Source organism: Lissotriton helveticus, chromosome 11 (genome assembly GCF_964261635.1).
Source record: "Lissotriton helveticus chromosome 11, aLisHel1.1, whole genome shotgun sequence".
NCBI lineage: Eukaryota > Metazoa > Chordata > Amphibia > Caudata > Salamandridae > Lissotriton > Lissotriton helveticus.
The window spans coordinates 150,094,550-150,115,507 of record NC_136072.1 but is presented as its reverse complement, the minus strand read 5'-3'; the positions used below and the strand labels follow the sequence as shown (position 1 = coordinate 150,115,507).

The 20,958-nt window shown below is 41.0% G+C and overlaps 1 pseudogene; it reads left to right on the top strand.

Moving 5' to 3' along the window:
- The first annotated feature begins 8,068 nt into the window (after nt 1–8,068).
- The window catches only part of LOC144790752 (uncharacterized), a 107,000-nt pseudogene continuing 94,110 nt past the window's right edge, over nt 8,069–20,958 (top strand).

Sequence of the window (20,958 nt, the reverse complement as noted above, 5' to 3'; positions counted from 1 at the left end):
GCGAGGCCATCACAATTTTCGCACCTTAGGGCGGGGCGGAGTAAAGACAAGTCTAGTCAAGACACTTTTCCCCACAAAACTAACCACTTACACTTGCCACCTGAGGCAGTTCCCATTGTGAGTGTTCTCTCAGGAATACCTGAACTTCCCAAGGGAAAACTCGAGAGACAGCAGGACCTAAAGAATAAGGTTGTGTATTGGCTCACCAAAAATAGACCCCTGCCCTCTTATTTAGACGGGACTATACTAAGTGTCCGAAGGGTGGGCTGGTTGGGTCCTCTCACAAAAAACATTGCGGGTGATTTGGTACTTGTGAAGTTCAAACACAAATATGTCGCACCATACCTCCAATCCCGGCAGCCACAAATAGGGGATGGTCCCATATCAGTTTGGTCTCTAAGCGACTTTTACCCCAGAACACTATATGTCCCATCATAATGTCGGATAATAGTAAATTTCCTGATGGCAATAAGGGGTCTCGTATTGTGTGGCCAGTTTTCTTCTGTTTTTTAACTTGTGCATGCGGCATTCGGTACCCTGATTTTGTATTTTGATTGTTTTTGTATACTGATTAGCTGATTCATCTTATTTAATTTAATTTATTTTTAAGCTCATTTAATCTTTTTATGAAGTGAAATGTATTAATGTGTTGATGTATCTTTCTGTATTGGTGTCGCTTTTATGATTTTCTTCTTTGAAATCGAATAAAGCTAATCGAATCGAATCGACTACATTACCCATAACAGTTTGAAGAAGAATCAGCATGTTTATGATGTCTATAATGTCGAGCTTTTAGTACGTTTTCAGGTCCTTATGTGTCACAATCCTGAAAGATGAAACAATATACACTAGGATGCTATTACTAATTTAGGCCCATATTTATGGGAAAGGGGAAACATCCTTTACAACGCAACCATTACATCGCACACCACTTACATCACAGTTATTTCATCGCAACATCCTTTACAAAGCATGTCACTACAACGCAGGCATTACAACGCATACCATTACAGCGCTTACCATTACAACGCATAGTACCACTACACTATCCAAAACGTACCCTACTGTTGCACCCCCTGTAGTTAGAATAGTAATTTTTACCCCTACACTATCCAACACCTATCCTACTGTTGCACCCCTTGGAGTTAGAATAGTACTTTTTACCCCTATGCTATCCAATACTTACCTTAAATGCAATGTAATGGTATGCGTTGTAATGGTATGCGTTGTAAAGGTATAATGCGATGTTTTGGAATGTGTTGTAAAGGTAGTTTCTAAAAATGCGATTTAGTATCATGCGATGTAATGGAGTACGTTGTAAAGGATGTTGCAATGTAAAAACTGTGTTGTAAAGGCATGCGTTGTAAATGTATGCGTTGTAACGTCATACATTCATGGCAAAGTAAGCAACTGAATGCAGCAAGTCACCTTGCTGTGCTGCGCTGCATTACAAGGAAAGGGCAGGAATGCACCGTATTTAAAAGAATATTGCGCAGTCTTGCTTTTTCCCCTTTGCTGGAGCTGTTTTGGCTACCCAGGGCCAACACAGGCACCCTTGCACTATGTGTTGCATGCAGGATTGTTTTTGTGCAGTAAAGGGCACCTTCCTGCACAAACATAATCCTGGGAGGTATATTCCTCTTTCTATGTGTGCTGTGTGTGAATGCAGCACACATAGAAAGAGGAAGAAACAATGAGAAATAAAGGAATTTACCCTTGTGTTGCCTCTCCTGGGGAGGTGTAAGATTTTGACACATTCCCAGGTTTACAGGTTCTTGTAAATCTGGGACTGCATCAACATCCATGGGAGTTGTGTTGGAACACCCATGCAATGCCCATGGAATGCTTACCCAGGGCAGAGTAGCGCAACACAGTGATTTACACTGCATTGTGCTACTTCAGATTTCTGAAGCCAAATAATTCTGTCTTAGAGGTTTGCCTCGTGCATGTACCACATTGCATGGTGCAAACACAATGCCAGCCTTTTATAAATATGCCCCTTAATGTTTAAAAATCAAGGAGTATATAGAGCCGCTTTGTGGTCACGGCTCCTGATTACCGAGGAAGGAATGAGATCACTTACCTTTGAATTCTATTATTGAGCGACTTTTGGTGAGTATTGTAAGCAAGCGATTCACACGTTTGCTAAGCAATAACTGTTGCTTTATAGTTTATCAATACTAGATTTAAATAGTGGCTATTATTTACTAACATTCAACAGTCCATTTTACGCCAAGATGCTTAGGCTTATGATTATTCCAGCATGAAACCGTTAGTTCAACCCACTACCATTTTCCACGAATCTATCCTAAATTCTCCTTTTTGGCACAATTCGCTTATCCTCCTCAACAATAGACCCATTTGCTCGAATGCATGGAGATTAAGGGGTATTTTATGGGTAAATCAACTTTTTTAATGGAATTTCACCTTACTCCTTTCCCCAGTTTCAATCCTATTTTCATTGTCCTCGCTCCTTTTTACAGAAGTGTACCACTCTTATGGCAATTGGTCTTGATATATTCTATTCCCTTCGCCTTTCATCTGCATCTGATATCCAAGATCCTCTTCTCAAAATACTTCTTACTCTCCTCAAAGGTTCCCTTATTTACAAATTCTTTTCAGCTCCCAATCCAGATGGCGCTAAATCTAAATTGGAACTTTCTTGGGAACCGAATCTGGGATGTGAATGGACTATTATTTTTTGGGATAAACTCTGGTCTAGATCTTTAAAAATATCACGCTCTGCTTCTCTTACCCAATCTATGTTTTTCCTTTACCACAGACTCTATCTCACCCCTGTTTCCCAATCACGCGTTTCTTCTTTTGCTGATTCTAACTGTTGGACTTGTGGTTCTTCTAATGCTGACCTCCTTCACCCTTTCTTTCTCTGTCCCTCAGTCTCTCAATTTTGGGGGGCAGGTTGGTCTTACATTTCTCGGTTGCTTACAATTTTGATTCCTTATTCTATACCTCTCCTCTTTGCTGGAAGCCTTTCTGACTCTTTAGATCTTGCTCCACATGAACATGGTCTTATTGACCTAATGCTTGCTTTGACCTTTCAACATATCTCCTTTAACTGGAAACCTCTCACAAATTTTCCACACAACACTGGTGCAATACCCTCTGTCACTTTCATAGACTTGATATTGCCTTCGCCTCCTTTTGCAAACCAGTCATGCATAGGGATCTCTTTTGGTTGCCTCTAACCACATATCTTGACCGAATTGTTTTACTTAATACTCCTCATATAACCTCAGAAAACTTTAAACCGCCTTGAATGTTTTTACCTCTGTTCTTCATTATTTACCATGTTAAGCTAAGATACACATTTATTTATTAGACAATTTATATTTACTCGCTTACAGTATTTAATCTAATATATTTTCTCTCTGTTTTATTCCTTAAATCATAGTATCAATAGCCTCTCTCCCTCTTCTTCTCTTCTGTTCTTCCTTTTTTCCCTTGCTTTCACCTTATATAAACCCCACAAACTGCTTTTACTCTTTTCTTCTAGATATCAGCAAATTTCTTTGTTAAACTGCTGAATTTGAATTTCTTTCTTTTCTGTACATTGCTGATGTCTTTTTGTATTATCAAAATGGCTAATAAAGCTATTCAACTGGAAGATTATTCCATCATTAGCATATTTCTGAAAAGATTTGGCAAAAACATTCACAAGTCCAGAAATTTGGTTTGGCTCAGGCATAACCGCAGTATGTTTTCCAGCTTCCTTGATTATGTTGAGTAGGATCAGCAGACTCTGGGATTCAATGTCTCTGTCATTGATTAAAGATACTTGCAAGGGCCTGGTGTGGCGCTGCTGCCAGAGCGGGGGACTCCGGAACGCTGGGCTCACGGTTCGATCCCTGGCAGCAGTTCAGCATCATGTGACTCTCGGCAATAGCTCACTTAATCTCCCAGACGACCCCCAGCTCCTGAGACCCTTAGGGGTGATTATTTATTCTTTACAAATACCGGATTTATTTATTTATGCTAGGATTACTTTGAATAGTAGCACAATTCAGGCAGCAAGAGAAGATAAACTCCTGCTAGCATCTGTTATAATCTTGAGGTTTTCTTAGTAGCAATGCCCAGCTATGCCTATTCCTGCCACTGTGCTGGAAAAAAAATATATCCCTGCCAGATATGAGGGTATGATAGGTGAATGGCCATGCATAATTACCTTAATTTCAAAGCTAATATCTATCTGCAGCAGATTATTGAGTTGATTAAATATGGCATGATAGGAAGCTTGGGCAAATAGTAAAAAAATTAGTTGTGTCAGCTTCTGGCCCACTACATTGAACGTAATTAGAAGTCTCCATGAGGCCCTTTCTAGAAAGTCTGTATTATGTATAATATAGATCATATAGAAACTTAAATGACTGAGCTTTCAGACAAGATACATTGAGAGTATTTTGAGTCAGCTGATTACAATGCCTAATATCAAACACACAAAAGGTGATGGGAGGAATGCATGCACTATATCTAACCATTGGCAATTGTGGGGGTAACATCCCAACTCCTTCTTATTTTGCTCGCCATGCTGTTTATCCCATGAGCAAGTCAGGTGTATTTGAAAATCACCGATTGGTCACTGTAATGTTCTATGTAATGTGCTTGTGAATTTTGTTTTGCATTTTGTGGTGTTACATTACTGGTTAATTTTTTGAATGTTTAATAGTGCTTTGAAAAATATGCGTGGCCCAACAAGATGACACGAGAATAATGGTTGAATCTTATTTGAAGAAAGTACAAAAAGAAGTAAAATAAAAAATACGCAGGCTTTAAAACAAAGCACTGAAGTCTTGTATGATTAATTAAGAAACGGTCTATCTGGACACTGTGCTTGTTAGTATTTAACCCCTTCAGCGCCATGACAAAGCCAGCTCGTCATGGGCGTTACCTGCGCTACGCGCATGACGAGCTGGCTTTGTCACGTAATGCGGGTTTTTTAAAAATGCAGCGCGCAGCGGGAAAACCCGCTAGCGCGCATGCGGTTAAGAGTGGTCTAGTCCAGATAGAGCATAGACCCAAGCCTTCCATGTTCACAAACTTTCAACAAGTGGCATTCACGGAATTATGTTTTAAAATCTGGCTTTGCAATTAAAGGAGGTTTTAAATGCGAATTTTTTGGATCCCAAACTTGGCATTCCGATCTGCTCCCAATTGAAAGTTGTTACTTATTAAACGTAATAAGGTAACCCAGATGTATCTGGGAAAAGGGCACGCTTCACGGAGCCTCTCTTCACCGCATGCAGTACTCAGGTTTGGGATGGTTGATGTGGGTGTCGCTTTCATCTTAGGGTACTGCTAATGGCTCGGCCCCCTAAAAAGTTTGGCAATGTGACATTGATAGATAGGGTTGGCTACTTTATGGGTAATTTGTAGATCACAATACGGTAGTTTTACATTTCATGCAACTTATGGCCTAAACACCTTGCAGACCGAAACCACGCTGGGTCTCTTGGTTTTGATTGGTGGTTCGGTAATGCGGGACACTGGCTATAATTGGATTGATTGATGAATCCACTATTCTTGCTATTGGTGGATTGTGGGAAATGTAGTCTTTACATGACGTTTTAGCTTGTTGCTAAATGGTTCTTTAGCCGAATTAGCCTCCTTTTTTAAATCAATTGTATTTTTACTTATCATAATTAAGAGTATCTTGACTTATTGACCTTAATTGTTGCTTTTTCAATGTGTGACAGGATTATTTCATCTACCGATACCTCAACTTATTTTGCCGCGATGCAATACATGTGATAGTAATGATTGACAGCTGCCGTGTGGGATTCACCTGATGAGCCAGCTACAGGTATGAGACGTGTCTATATATCTACCTCTAGTTTAACCCCTCCTGGAGCAGCATGAAGGAGTATATTTATGGGGCATTATCTTACGCATTCACTATCCTAACATAATGTCCCCTTTACTCTGAGGACTGTTACACGCTCCTTGGCGATTATAGGGCCTTGCTGTTTTTTTCCTCCATGGTGTACATAACGATAAATTGACTTTTTTGATTCTGTCATTTTAATTTTCATTAATTTGTTTAATTTTTGCAATTGCAGATACTGGTTCCTTTTGTACTCTTTCCATTCACTACTCGTTATTATGAAATGCTTGAATTTTCCACTTCGGACCGCTTGGGTTACTATTACAGGTGTGATTCCAATAGGTGTCCATCCGCCTAGTTTCTCCGTTATGAAGCAGTCGATTATTGTTCTCAACCTGTATCTGTGCACACTTAGAGAGTTCCCCTTTTAATACGTTCTGTGCACTTTTTGACCATCTCCCACTCCAGATTCTGGCCGATTTCAGCTGCATCAACAGATGATCCATCGACGTGACACACTTTTTTTGATCTTCAACGTATTGTGGTTTTCTACCTTGTGGCGGTGCTAACCTGAAAGCAGGTGTTGTATTGAATTCTATAATGACCTAGATCAGTGCAGAACGTTTACTTGTTCAATTTCTATTAAGTTTGAGTAATTTTTCTGAACATTGGCATTTATTGTTTTTCACGACTCTCTAGCGACACAGTGACTGTTGATTCGACCACAATCTGACTTATTTCCTTTGGTCGATAATAAGTGAAGTGGATGTTCCACATCCTTTAACAGGTGCATTCAAAGTGCCCCAGTTTGGATGGTGGTCAGAGGCAAGATGGCGCACGCTGCAGCGGACGTGTAGGTCGAGCGTTCTTGACAGCTCGCGACTCTGCAACTTTTTCTGATACAATGTTTCAGTAATGTGACCTTGGATTTGCGAAATATAGTTCTATTGATTTTTCTGTTTCAAGAAGTTCTTTGATACTCCTACCTTCTCTGTGAGGTTGTTTGTACGGTGAGCATCGGCGACCCCGGCAGTTTCCACAGACCCGGCCTCTTTGATACGGCTTTGTGCATGGGCGGACCTGGCCAACTAGACGTCTGAGCACCAAGGAAGCATTGAAGAAAGCGCTGCCAGTTTAAATGCACTGGAAATCTTCTGCTCGGTCTGTTGGCGGAAAAGTTTGTTTGTCGGCGGAAAAGTCTGTCGGTGTCAGTGGGCACTTGAAACATGAATTATGCCCCCTAAGGGAGAACGTGGCAGACCTCGCGCACAAGATAATGTGCGAGACGCTGCTCAGGACGTGGGAGGCACCGGAATCATGGTGACTACGGGAGCTAATGCAGGAGCTAGGACTGCCGGTGCTGCCGGTTCGGAGGTGAGAGCTGGTGTCGCTTTAAATGTATTGGCGGAGGCGGCGGCAGAGAATGATATTGCTTTTGATTGCACTGCTACCAAGGGAAAGGAGGTAACAGAGGCAAAGAAAATACCGGCAATATTCTCGGTAAATAAGGAAAAGCAACGGGAAAAACAACAGCCCCCCCTTCAGCCTCTCTACCGATAAATGTTGTGTCTGCTGTGTCTACTGGTCCGTACCAAATGGATAAGCACCTTTTCGACAGTGCGAATGTGAGCAAGGCGACAGAGGCAGAGGCAGTGGCACAGAGTGAAACACCTACTCAGGGAGCCACTGGGACTTTGTTAGAGGCTGGAGAAAATGGCGCAGATATGCATGTTAGTGATATAAATGCCTCAGGACCTTGTGGTGATTATGTGATGGGAGAACGGAATGGTGACATAATCTCTATTGTTAACGCAGAGGCTGTGGTGCCTAGTGCAACTGAGGGTCAGCTACAGATGCATGATGCTGAGTCAGGGGACTAATATTCTGTATCCGACCATTCAATGTCGTCTTGTCAAGATCTTGTGCGTCAGTATGCGGCACAAATGAGTGTTAATAAAGGCAGTGACCATAGTAGTTTATTGCTGGAAGAGCTGGGAGAGCAAAGTGAAGGGAAGTTGAGGACACAGTACGCAAGAAGTTAGAGCTGACAGTGGTTGATGGGGGGGTAGTGTAGATTTCGCTGGTCAAATACAACCACACCAACTTGCAGAAGAACATATCTCCCTTTCATTAATTTATCAGTCTATAATGTCTCATTATACCGAAACGAGGGAAGAGAGCCAGAGAGTGCAAAATATCTGCAGAAAGCTACAGAATTCAGTTTGGAGGATGTCGAAGTCTCATGCAGACTTTATCTCTCGATTCAATGAGGCTGAAGCCCGAATTTCTAATTTGGAGGACGATCTAGCCCAGCAAAAAATTGTGACTGCCTCTTTTAAAGCAGTTAGGGATGATACAGCTTGGAAACTGGCAGATATCGAAAATCGGGCACAGAGGAATAATTTACACATTCTTCAGATTCCAGAGGGGAAGGAGGGACAGGATCCTCGACGTTACACTGTGGAACTATTTAAAAAGGCCTTTCCGGAACTCTCTAAATGGGACTGGAACCGTGAAATTGAAAGGGCTCATCGCTTCCCCTTTATTAGACGAACTCCCTCTGGTACCGAGTTGTTAAATGAAAAACCTAGGGCTTTTCTCATCTCACTCAATAGCTTTCTTGCACATGAAGAGGTTTTTCAGCTCCTTATAAAAAAGATCTGGGGGTGATATTGAATTTTTTGTACAACCTGATTTTTGCCAATTTACAGTTGAGCTTCTGTGGCAGCTGCGTGAATTGATTGCTCGATTTCAGGCCAAAGGATCTCAGTCTTATTTGTTGAATCCAGCAAAATTGAAAGTAGTCTATAAAGATCGCACACGTTTTTTTAACAATGAGGGGTCTGCTAAAGAGGGGGAGGGATCATTTGGGGGAGGAGTGGGTGAAGGGGGTGGGTCACTCGGGTGGGGAAAAAAGGGTAAAAATTCCACAGCTATTCGAGAAATAAATAAAGAGAATTTTTGGCATGCTCAGAAACATTGGGAAATGTATAGTGCTTTTTTGTATTATAAGACATTATTGAAAAAAATGTTAATTGATTATCATTATGGTAGCTAAGGGTTTAAAGATATGTACTTTGAATGTCTCTGGATTAAACAATTGGAGTAAGAGAAATTGTGTTACAGCAGAAATATGTAATATTCAGCCTGATGTGGTCTGTCTTCAAGAGACGCACATACCTTGGAAACAAAGGGCAGTTTTAGAAACTCTGGGATATACACTGGTAGTGGCTTCACAGCAATCCTTTATGATTAGAGGAGTGGCAATACTAGCTAGGGATAATAGTGTTACAATGGGTCGTTGTTTAGCGGATAAAGGTGGTAGATGGGCTATCGCAGAATGTAGCTTTGGTGGAACTAAATATACAGTTTGTGTTATATACGGATACAATTTGGACGATGCTTCCACTTTTGAAGAGTTAAATATCGAATTAGCTCTATGGGGGCACCCTTGATTCTATGTGGGGACATGAATATCAATCTAAGAATTTCAGATTTGCAGAAAGGACCACGGGGCTATCATGGGCGGAAACCACGGGTGTTTAAAGCCCTGTATAATCTTTTAAATGATCATGGTTTGACTGACGTATGGAGTAATATATACCTGACAGACCCGGGGTTTGCCTATTATTCTTATCCTCACAAAAAACTGCACATCTTGATTATTTTTTTCTATTTGCTTCGTTAATGGGGGGTGTTGCAATTCAGATTTTGCCAAGGATTACATCTGATCATTCTCCGATTAGATTGACATTAACTGCTGTTACTCAACATTTGCCTATGAGTTCATTTTCATTTGATCGAAAACTTTGCCTAAATGAGAATTTAAAGAACATATGTCTAGGTGAATTAGTGAGTGTTTTTTTTACTAATAATAGAGATTCGGTTCATTGTGCTACAGTAAGGGACTCATTTAAGGCATGCTTCAGAGGTGAAGGGCTAAGCTTTGTCTTTCAACAAAATCGGACGAAAAAGGTAGAGATACAGGAGTTGTATGCAATGCTTAAAAAAGCTGGGGGTAATTTAATTCAGGGGGCTAGATCAAGGGCAACTAATGTCCGAGAGTTAGAAGAAGCCACAGAACAGGTTAAGGCTAAAATACAAGGGATCTGGAACATTGAAAATGCTCGTAAATACTTGGAAAATAAAAAACAAATGCATGAATATGGGGAAGCCGTGGGCCGCTGTTTAGCATGGCGGCTACGTAGGAAGGAATCTATGGGGCGGATTTAGGCTTTGAAAGATAAGGCTGGGTAGTTTGTCGGGAACCTAAAGGGATCTTATCCATTTTGCATCAATTTTATTCAGATTTGTATACCCAACAAGAACAAGATGACAGTAATCTCATTTAATGTATTTAATGGGGCTATGACACATCTAGATTCCAGCGATATGGCATTGTTGGATGAGCCTATTTCAATGGAAGAGTTAGAAATCGTGGTCAATGGCTTAGCTATGGGAAAGGCTGCTGGGCCCGCTAGATTGACAACAGAGATTTTTAAGCTTTTTTTAACTTAATTAAAATTGACATGTTAAATACATTTAGGGCTGCACAGGAGGGATATGCCCCTAAATCTTGGGCAGAGGCTACCATAGTAGTGTTCAATAAAAAGGGTAAAGACCCTGAGCTGGTGGGCTCATAACGGCCAATATCATTATTGAACTGTGATAGCAAAATGTATTCTAAGATATTGGCCACTCATATGTCTAAAGTTATCAGTTCTCCGATATCGCGGACTCAACATGGGTTTATTATAGGTTGCGACACAACTTCGCACATTAATAAGGTAGTGACACTGTATGATATCGCCCATGTTGAAAAGCCGGATTTGGGTTTAATTCTATTGGACGCAGAAAAGGCGTTTGACCGTGTGGAGTGGGCATACCTGTGGGAAATAATGCGGCATCTGGGTTTTGGTCAACGTTTTCTCACTGCCCTCCAGGTTTTGTACACTTCACCGGTCGCTAAAATCGCCGCTATGGGATTATCATCAGAGACAGTAAACATTACTAGGGGCACTCGACAAGGGTGCCCCTGCTCACCATTATTGTTCGCATTATATATCAATCCATTCATTCAACAATCGGGTAATAATGCCCTGATTAAACCCTTTATGGTACATAATACCCCATATTCCGTATTTGCATATGCAGATGATGTTGCAATAGTCACTTCTGATCCCTACTCGGCACTTCAAGAGATAAAGCAGCTTGCCACAATTTTTGGTCAAGTATCAGGTTACAAATTAAATGCAGCAAAAACACAAGTGTTAGTCTCAGAAACGGTTATTTTGGATGATGTTCAAAGTGAAAAAGAAGTGACTTACTTGGGTATTAAAATTCGATCAACTATGCAGGAAATAGTAGATGCCAATTGGGCTATGTTAGTACGTAATATTCAGGATTCATTAGATAAATGGTCATGACTTCACCTCACATTAAGTGTTAAAAGCAACGTTATTAAGATGAATGTTTTAGCCAAGGTATTATATTTGTTTAGAGCGGTACCACTAGAATTTACCACATCCCAACTAGAACATTTACAGTCTATTTGCTCTAAATTTGTGTGGGCACCTGGTAAACCGAGAAGGGCTATGCGATTTTTTTACTCTTCCAATTGAACGTGGGGGATTAGCAATTCCTGATTTTCTTTGTACTTTTACACATGTTTTTTGTTAAATATGCAGATACTGCTGACTGGAGAAGACATAGGTAATGAGGCAGAGGCTCCTTCAATTTTTCAGATGTTGTTAGGACCAGAGGCATGACAATGTTTATTTAAAGAAATAGATGGAAGTTATTTTAAAAGGAGAAAGTTTAAGGTCTTAATATCGGTCTTCAATGTTTGGAAAAAAATACGCAAGCTATGTCAAATGGAGAAATTATCTTGGTATTCCCCTACTAATGCTATAAAACTTTTACCTTCTGTTTTTGGGATGGTGTTGCTGTGGCGTCGCGGGTCAGAGGCATTGTTCAACTGGGAGACTTTGCTGATACGGATGGTTATTTGATATTCTTGGCTGATATGTCTCAATTGTATAATTTGTCTAAGTCACAATTTTTCAAATATTTGCAAATTCGTGATTTCATTTTATGGAAAAGAATTACATTGTCTCCAAATATAGTTGTAATGGCCATTCAAACACAAGGAAAAATTGGGGAGTTGTATCAGATATTGCTATCACATAGAAAAGATGATTTAGAGAAACATGATGGTAAATGGTCTGTAGCTTTGGGGGTGGATAATTTATTCTTGAAAGATGCTATCTCAATGTCAAGGGAATCATTACTTTCTGCCAATTTTTGGGTGCAATGCTACAAGACGTTTTTTAATTTGTATTACATGCCGGCACGTATGTCTAAATGGAGAACAGGACAAAATGGAAAATGTTTTCGATGTGGGGGGGATAACGCCGATATGCTGCATATTTTTTTGTTGTTGTGGTCATCTGGCAAATGTCATTGTCAATATAGAACAGTTTTTAAGTAGAATTATTGGGATACCGATTGGTATAACTTTCTCAATTATGCTTTAGGGTTTGGGGCCGCAATTAGGGAAGGGTGCCCCCTTATTCAAACATCCATATTTGATTTTCATTGCTTTGACTGGAGCAAGGTTGTGTATTGCAGCAGATTGGCTCCAACCTGCAGCTCCATCTTTTGAACGTTAGAGGACAAAGATGTATACTTTATTCAATCTTGAGTTTAGTCTATATTCTGTTAAAGGGGTGAAGAAAGGTTAAATTGGTATCGAAATATGGGGATTGTTTGCTGAGCATATGCATGTTTGAAGTGAAAAAAAAAAAAAAGTGCCCCAGTTTGATTCTCTGACATGCTGTAATAATTTCCGGTTTTCAAATTCACCCCGTGCATCAACTAACCGCAAGGGTGTGACTAATAGTCTGTTGATATATTAGTGGGTTATGTTTTGATATGTGCGAGTCACCATTGATTGCGTTACACGCTTTTTGTCTCACAAGATCCATTTGGAGCCTAAGTGAAACTTACTAGCAGTTTGGACACAGCATCGGGTACACTTCGGAACAACGAGCTCTGGATTATCTCATCGAAATATGATATGATTAGGACCACATCAATTTATATTGTTTCTGCTAAGCATCTGCGCAAAGACGATCATTTGAGTACAGCTTGCCACCCGTATCCTCTCCGATAGCAAGCGCTTCCTGAATCTTTCTTACTATTATATATTCCTTTTATGCCCTCTTGAGTTTTGACTTTTAGTTTGTGTACTCAAAATTGAATCATACCCTGTTTAAATGGCCATTCAGACAAGGTGAATTTTTTTTTCTAGATACTAGGTTACTAATACTGTCCATATTGATGTTTGTATATTTGCAAACTACAGCCTTCAGGTTGGTTTTAACTCTTTATATGTGTAGGTTGTGTTGCTTTGGTCTAGTATTACCAATGCTGTGTGTTGTTTTTATAGTCCATGTAGTAATATTTTGTATATATGTGATATAATATGGTGTTTATGATTTTGTGAATTTGCATTCATTTTGGGTTGTGTTGTATGCTCTTGTGCCGGCTTTTTTCTTTTTTGTCTCACATGTTTTATCTTTGTATTTGTTCGTTATTTATTTTTCTATTTTTGTCTCTGTTCTCAGCCCTGAGGAAGCTCCTCGTGTGGGAGCGAAACGCGTTGGCTGATGACTTGTATGGGATGTTTTTAAAGTGAATACATTTCTAATAAAGAAGTTACTTTTTCATCTACTCTGATCTACTGGACTTTGTGAGCTGCGCACCCCCATTTGGTATAATAATCTCTTGATCTGGAGCACAGCAAAGCCAATCAACGGCTGGCGTAGGGGTTGGTTGCACAGCAATTCTGCACGTAGGAACTGGTGTGAGGTGCGGCATCGAGGGTCCGCTGTTGCTGTTTCTTTTCTAGTATTTAGGAGTGGGTCTAGTCGAGATAGAGCATGGACCCAAGCCTTCCGTGTTCACAAACTTTCAACAAGTGGCATTTACGAAATTATGATTTAATATCTGACTTTGGAGATAAAGGAGGTTTTAAATGCCAGTTTTTTGGATACCAAACTTGGCATTCCGATCTGCTCCCAATTGAAAGTTGTTACTTATTAAACATAATAAGGTAACCCAGATGTATCCTCTAGGAGTAGTAGGCCTTGCAGCACTGAATAATGATTTTAAGAGTTTTTCACTACCAGGACATGTAAAAGTTAAGAATTTGTGTCCAAATTTTTAAATAGATTGCACCATGCTCTTTGGACTGTTTAGAGGCTACCCTGCAGGTGTCATGTATGTATTAAAAAGGAAGGTTTAGGACTATAACAAGGTTTTTCCAGGCTAAAATGGCAGTTTAAAACTGCACAAACAAGCTGAGATTGCTGGCCTGACACATGTTTTTTAGAAGGCTACATATGTGGATGGCACAATGAGTGCTACAGGCCCATTAGTAGCATGTCATATACAGGTCCTGGACACATGCAGTACCACTTTACTAGGGTCTTACACATAAACTAACAACTGTGTGTAAGCTAATGTTAGCATGTTTCCATGAGAGACCACAAGCCCTTTAACACTGGTTAGCAGTGGTAAAGTGTGCAGAGTCCTCAGGCCAGGAGGCTTGAAGGCAGAAAGTTAGAGGAAAACCACAGCAAGGATGTCAAATCCAACAATAATTAACAGATGTAGAGGGCTGTACTGTGAAACATTTTACACATGTTTCATTATACAAAATATAGAATATGCAGTCTGTTCTGGTCTTCATTAAAAATCATGTGCATCTTGTATAGATCAAATATGCCACAGTCCAATTTGTACACAAATGCCAGGCTATATAAGACAATTAGTCTTCCTTGCTCAGCCAGCGCTTGTTCACAGGTGTGCTTACATCTTTATATGCATTCTACATAGAGACCCTTACCGTAGCTTCACAGCAACTGAACTTTGTTTAGAAGAGGCCCCATAGTTTACAGCTCAAACACATTTTAGCGTAGGGTTTACAGAAAGTGGGATTTCAAGGGATCTCATGCAATAGCAAAGGTCTAGAATTAAGAGGCCCAAAAGGAAACATAAATCTTGGGGTACACAGGTTAAAAGGTGACTTCATACCATGCTTTTACTTCTATCCTCATCTGTTATCTAAGAATAACCTCGATTAGGCATGGCCACATGCTATATTCTGGGCCTTCTTATTATGAAAAATGGCCCTTGATGACCAAAACTCCATTCTTAGTGGACCAGGCTTACCATTTCCTCAAACCTTCCCTACTCCTCTCCTTTTAAATTGTGACCATCAATAAACCAAAAAAAATGATCAGCGGCCTGGAGAACATTTACCCCACTTTACCTTAGACCTTATAATCCATCTCCCCAGAGGTTTAGATCAGTGGGTACACAGCTCAGTACAATGAGACCATGACAAAGGTCAATAATATGAGAGCCCTTGAGACACTTAGGGCCTAATTGCGAGTTGGGCACTCCCAGGACCGCCAAACTTGTGAGGGTGCAGCGTGATGGTCCAGCATTAATGTCCACAAGTATGGGTCATATATAATTCCTACTCCTTATAACCATCATTCTATTATGTAGCATTTTCTGTGTATTGATTTACATACTTGCATGATTTATTGTGCCTCTGTGTGTGACGTAAAGCACTCCTATACTGTGATGAAGAGTGCTATAAAAGAATGAAATAAAACATTAGTACATGCAGGGGCGGCTCTAGGCTCATGGTGGCCCTGGGCAGGCAGCGTAGATATGGGGCCCTGGAAGAGGGGGTCCAGGTGGGGCAGAGCCCCCCGGAGCTAAGAAGGGGGGGGCGGTCAGGGTGCTAGGAAGTGGAATAGAGCCAGAGGCCGCCAAATCCCTGCCGGGGGCCGCCACGCAAATATGTATCCATCCCCAGAGGATTATTATATTAAGGATATATATTGGCGTGCAGGCCACTGGGGTTTGGTGGCCCTGTGCAGGTGCACAGCTTGCACATGCCTAAGTCCGCCCCTGGTACGTGCCATCTAAATCACTATTTGTGCCGTTAGTCCTACAGAGAGATACATCTTCCATTCTCATAGTGCAAGCACATATCACACATAGGTAGTTAAACAAGGTTAAAAACCTATCTCGATATAGTTTCTCTTAAGGACTTGTCAAGCTGAGTGCCTATGTTTTATTCCATTGCATTAGCATCTAGGTGTTAGGCACCAGGCGGATCCCAGCCAGGATGATTCATGAAAAAAAGGAGAGCTGATGGTCCTTTAAATCAGGCCTTTGTATTGGACTCAGCTGCTAACTCAAATCAGAAACCTCCCTCACTGTCTGCACCTTGCTGCTCTGGACGGAATGTGGACATTGTGCGGCACTGCTAAATTGTGTCCAGGAGTCGGAAAATGACACCAAGACAAATTTAACATGTTTCCCAGCGTGGGACAGATCCCAGATCCAAACCAGAAATAGATGATGGAACCAGAATCAAGCGGTATCCCCCTACTTTCCAGCACTGCTACTACTCATATGTTTAAATTGCAGGGCTGCCAGTCTACCTAGTAGAATCCATGTTTGATCCAGACGTCAAAAATCTTGATTGTGAATGTATTTATGATGCCTTTTTATTTTATTTGTTTCTTGCTGTACTCTATGGGAATATAAAAAGTGATGACTCCTTTCCATCCTCATTGCTTTGCTTCTCTCATGCTGACATTTTATATTTCACTAATTTAAGCTCTTAGTACAGACGCATTTGCACCATTTGGAGATGCTATTATACGATTCGTTTAAATTGGAAACTTTATTATGATCTATTTTCATCCTGCATGTTGAGATATTCAGAGCGTTCTGGTTTTAGCAATAACGATCTGCCTATTACAGCAAAAAAGTTGCCTGTCTCAGCAATCTTTTCTCTGTTTAATAAAGCAGATACTTTCTTTGTACAATAATTGTAGCGAGTCTGGGGAATCAGAGGCTATTTTCAGTTCTTCTATTAAATCAAAGTACTGCTCATACCTTAATGACTATATTGTAGGAGTGGAACGCATATTTCATCTGTCGATGCACAAGGCAAACACATGGACGTATTAAATTGATATATTTACTGCATATTGTGAAGATTCAGGTTCATTTAGGAATGTCTGGGAGAATTGAAATCATATATGCAACCCTCGAGGATTCCACAGGCTCCAAGTTGTAAATACTGTTTAGACAATATCTGTTTTGGCCTTTCTACTGTTTTGTGATTTTGCTTTCGAAACCAAAAAACGTTATAATTCGAATCTAATCGAATACTCTGAAATTCTTTATACTGTAATATCATTGGTAAATCTATCAGACACAGCTGCTGCCTGAAAGCAGCAGTGTTATGGGGTGGGGAGGGTCGGGTTTACAAAAAAAAATAACTTTACTCCTGGCTGGCCGGCTGACCGGCCGGCCGCCGCCGCCTCTTCCTGGGAGGAACAGGACGCAGGAGTCACCAGGGCTCCAACGCTCCCTGCAGCCAATCACAACCCTGCAATGCAGCATTGTGATTGGTCTGAGTGCAGTGACATGGCGGTCATCCAGAGGCTGGAGGGGTGGGCATGTTCTCTAAGCAGGCTGTAATGCAGCCGGCATGGAGAACACTGAAAGTGTGCATGATTGTTTTGGGCAGCCCTAGAGGGCCGACCAAACAGTTATTGAGCACTTAGGAGTGTTCTACCACTCCTTCCCTACTCTGCAGCCCCGCCCTGCCCTCTCACACAAGCTGCCGCAGGAGGAGGACAAGATAAAATAATGATAACATAACGTTTTTATCATTTTATTTTGTCCTTCATTTTACTGCTTTATGGCAGTGGCGTGACACTCATTCGCCTTAGCGGAGGAGCCGCCACTGATACCTACAAAGCAGAAACAAGGAAGACATTTCCCAAGCCCTGTGATGAGTTTGTTGAAAATCTCTGACCGCTGGGTAAGTCCCTGTTTGCAAAGGGTTCGGAATTATGAGTTAGGTGGAATTTACCGCATCTGGCAATATCCAGATGAATCAAATATTCAGTGGTTAATTTGTAAAAACGTAACTGCAGGAGCTGTCATCAGGAGACAGCTTGCACTAGCCCATTTCTCCTGTTAGCACCGCCTGAAATAGAACCAACAACTAACCATGAAGGTGGGACGAAGATGTGGTGTGATGGCCAGAGCTGTCAACTTCGGAGCTGCGGAACCAGGTTTGAATCTTGGTGCCAGCTCAATATCCTGTGATTCTGGGCAAATTATTTAATTTCCCCATGCCTACCATAAATTGATGTGTCCTTAACTGGTGCTCATGAAAATTGCCAGAGTGGCTGATTAAGTGCCGGTGCTGAGCACCAGAAACCACCAACTCAAATTAAGCACTGTAAATATTTCACCTTTCTTAGAATTTTGGCCTGTCAAACCTGCCGGAAAGTAATGGAGGAAAACTGTACGTTTCCACTGTATCATTAAGATTTTGGTGCCTTAAGCGCCAAAGTCCCCATTTTAATGCCCAAAAACCTGTGATTAGTGCTATTTATTGCACCCGATTAATAACAAACCCCACAGTAGCATTATTTATCAGGTGAGATAAATTTCACTTTTATTGAGGCAAACTTGATTCACGGCCTTAGTGTCTTTGGTCATATGCTGTCTGTATAATTCTGAAATTCACATTTTAACACCCAATAATTTCAAATGTATTTCTTTTTGCTGAGATTATAAAATATGTAGAGGCGAATTTTGATTATCACATACAACATTTAAAAGGTGGGTAAGGGAAAGTAAGAGTCATAAAACAGATCAGCCCAACCATAAATGTATAGACATATATGTTGAAATGCAATCTAATGTGACGTGTATATTAAAGCATGACAGAAATAATCTATTGCTGGAAATGTAACATTATAAAATTATAAACATAATCCAAACTTTTCACCACAACACTCAGTCTACCTGCTGACAACGCAGAGGCTGTGTGTCAGAGGACCTTGAATGGAAGGGAAGGGTGGAGTGCACAAATACGGCTATGCCTTTTTACAAATCAGCAATAGGTGCTGGCAGTGCACACAGTGATCACACTTGCTGATTCTGAATAGCCTGCGTCCTCGATTTTTTCCCAACACAGAAATAAAAACCATACTACTCCTGGATATAAACGTTGTTTCCTTTACTACACAAAGTATTGACCATCTGACTTGATCCCGGTTAGACCTGACATCCTTGGTGTGGTATTCCCCAAACATTTTTATTTCACTCCCCTATTTATGCTGAACTCATTTTTGCTGGTTTAGGTCTCTGTGTACTTTACCCCTGCCAACCAATGGTAAAGTGATTGTGCTCTCCCTTAAATGTGGTCAAATTGGTGTAAGCCCAATTGGCACATTTATATTACTTGTTAGTCCATAGTATATGTTACTGCATGCACCCTGAGTGTGTAAATTAAATGCTCCTAGTGGGCAGCGCTCCTTGTGCCATCCACTAAAGTAGCACTGTAAAACCTGTATCAGTCCAGCCACAGCAGCCTGTAGTGCAGTTTTAAACTCCCATTTTCAACCTGGTAAAATAAACTCTGCTAGACCTAAACCTTCCTTTTTAATACTTGTAAGTCACCCCTACGGTAGGCCCTAAATGCCTTATTGGGCAGAGCGGAAGGCATTTCAAAGGTGGGATATGTGTACTTATGTTTAACATGTTCTGACAGTGGATACCCCAATACAGTCATTGTTTTGTGTTGAAAGGCTATCATTCCCATAGACTAACACAGTGTTACCTTATTACATTCAATAAGTGATTACTTCAGTTTAAAAATAGAATAATGTTTCTTACACTCATTTGAATAGCAACTTAAAATCCTCTTTAATGGCAATGCCAGATTTTAAGTTACTATTCTAAATATGCCACTTTAAAATGTCAATAGTTTTCTGCCCAAACCAAATGTGCCTTTCTGCCAATGTCCAGGGTCACATGACTGTGAATGGCTCTCCTGAGGTGTGTTGGGTATTCATTGCAGACATGGTGAAAAAAGGGGCATGGGAGTAGAGGGCGTACAACTTCCTGACAGGATGGCTGGGGAATAGTTGTGCCCTGTGCTAATTTTACTTCAAGGTCCCTGCCTGCAGCACACATAAAGACACCTGACATCAGGCTTGACCTTGCCTTTGTCACCATAGACAGTTTTGAGCCAAGCGCAGGGGAGGGGGAGAAACTGACCAAAGCCCGTTTGGAAGGTAGCTAGGGATTGCCCCCACACAAAGGCTGGCACTGGGTATAAATGTGACACAGTCAGAACCTTTTTTTAGCAGAACTCTCTTGGACTTGTAGAAGATTCAGAAGAAGTATGTCCCTGTTGTCTGAAGAAGGATAACTCGACCTGCTTGCCTTGAACACAAAATCCCCAAGAGTAATACCATGGGTCAGTTGGCTGAACTCTTGTTTGAGCTACAGGGAAACAAGAGGCTTCCAGAGGCCATTCCTGCAAATGCCCAGTTGAACAGCACTTGCAGGATGTGCCTGAGCCCTGTTGCTGGCTTCTGCTGGAGTGAGACTGGTCTTCTCATGATTAAAAAAAAGCACCTGGTACAATTCTAGAAATTTGGGGCTCTTTGTGACTGTGAGCACATTTTTCATGTCCGCAACAGTCACTGCTTCTCCCGCCAATGTAATACTCCATGCTTTTCATGCTAAACAGTGACTACCCTTGTCTCCCACCAACGTAAAGCTCAAGTGACCGCCCCTCGCCCCAACTTCGACATCCTCCGGGCCACTGCAAATGCGAAGCACCAGCTGAGGCCCCTTTTGTGTACTTTGACTCTGAATAGGTAAACTCTTGACTGGGACAGATATAATCCCTATATCTGACCCGAACTCAATCGTGTTGGCCTGAACTTATGACGTTGCTCTAGTCCTGCGCGACCAGATACCCACGTGTGGTGATTTGTGCTTTTTGGCACTATTTTCACATACAAAATTTACAATTCATATTTCTGGTTCTACCTATTGCATTTATTTCAATATGGTGTTTTTTATTTATTCCATTTTGCTCTAAATTTCTGAATTAGTTTGGGATTTTTCTTGTGTTGCATTTTCCCTTTATTACTATTTGAGTGCTGCATAAATACTTTACACATTTGCTCTAACTTAACCCTGAC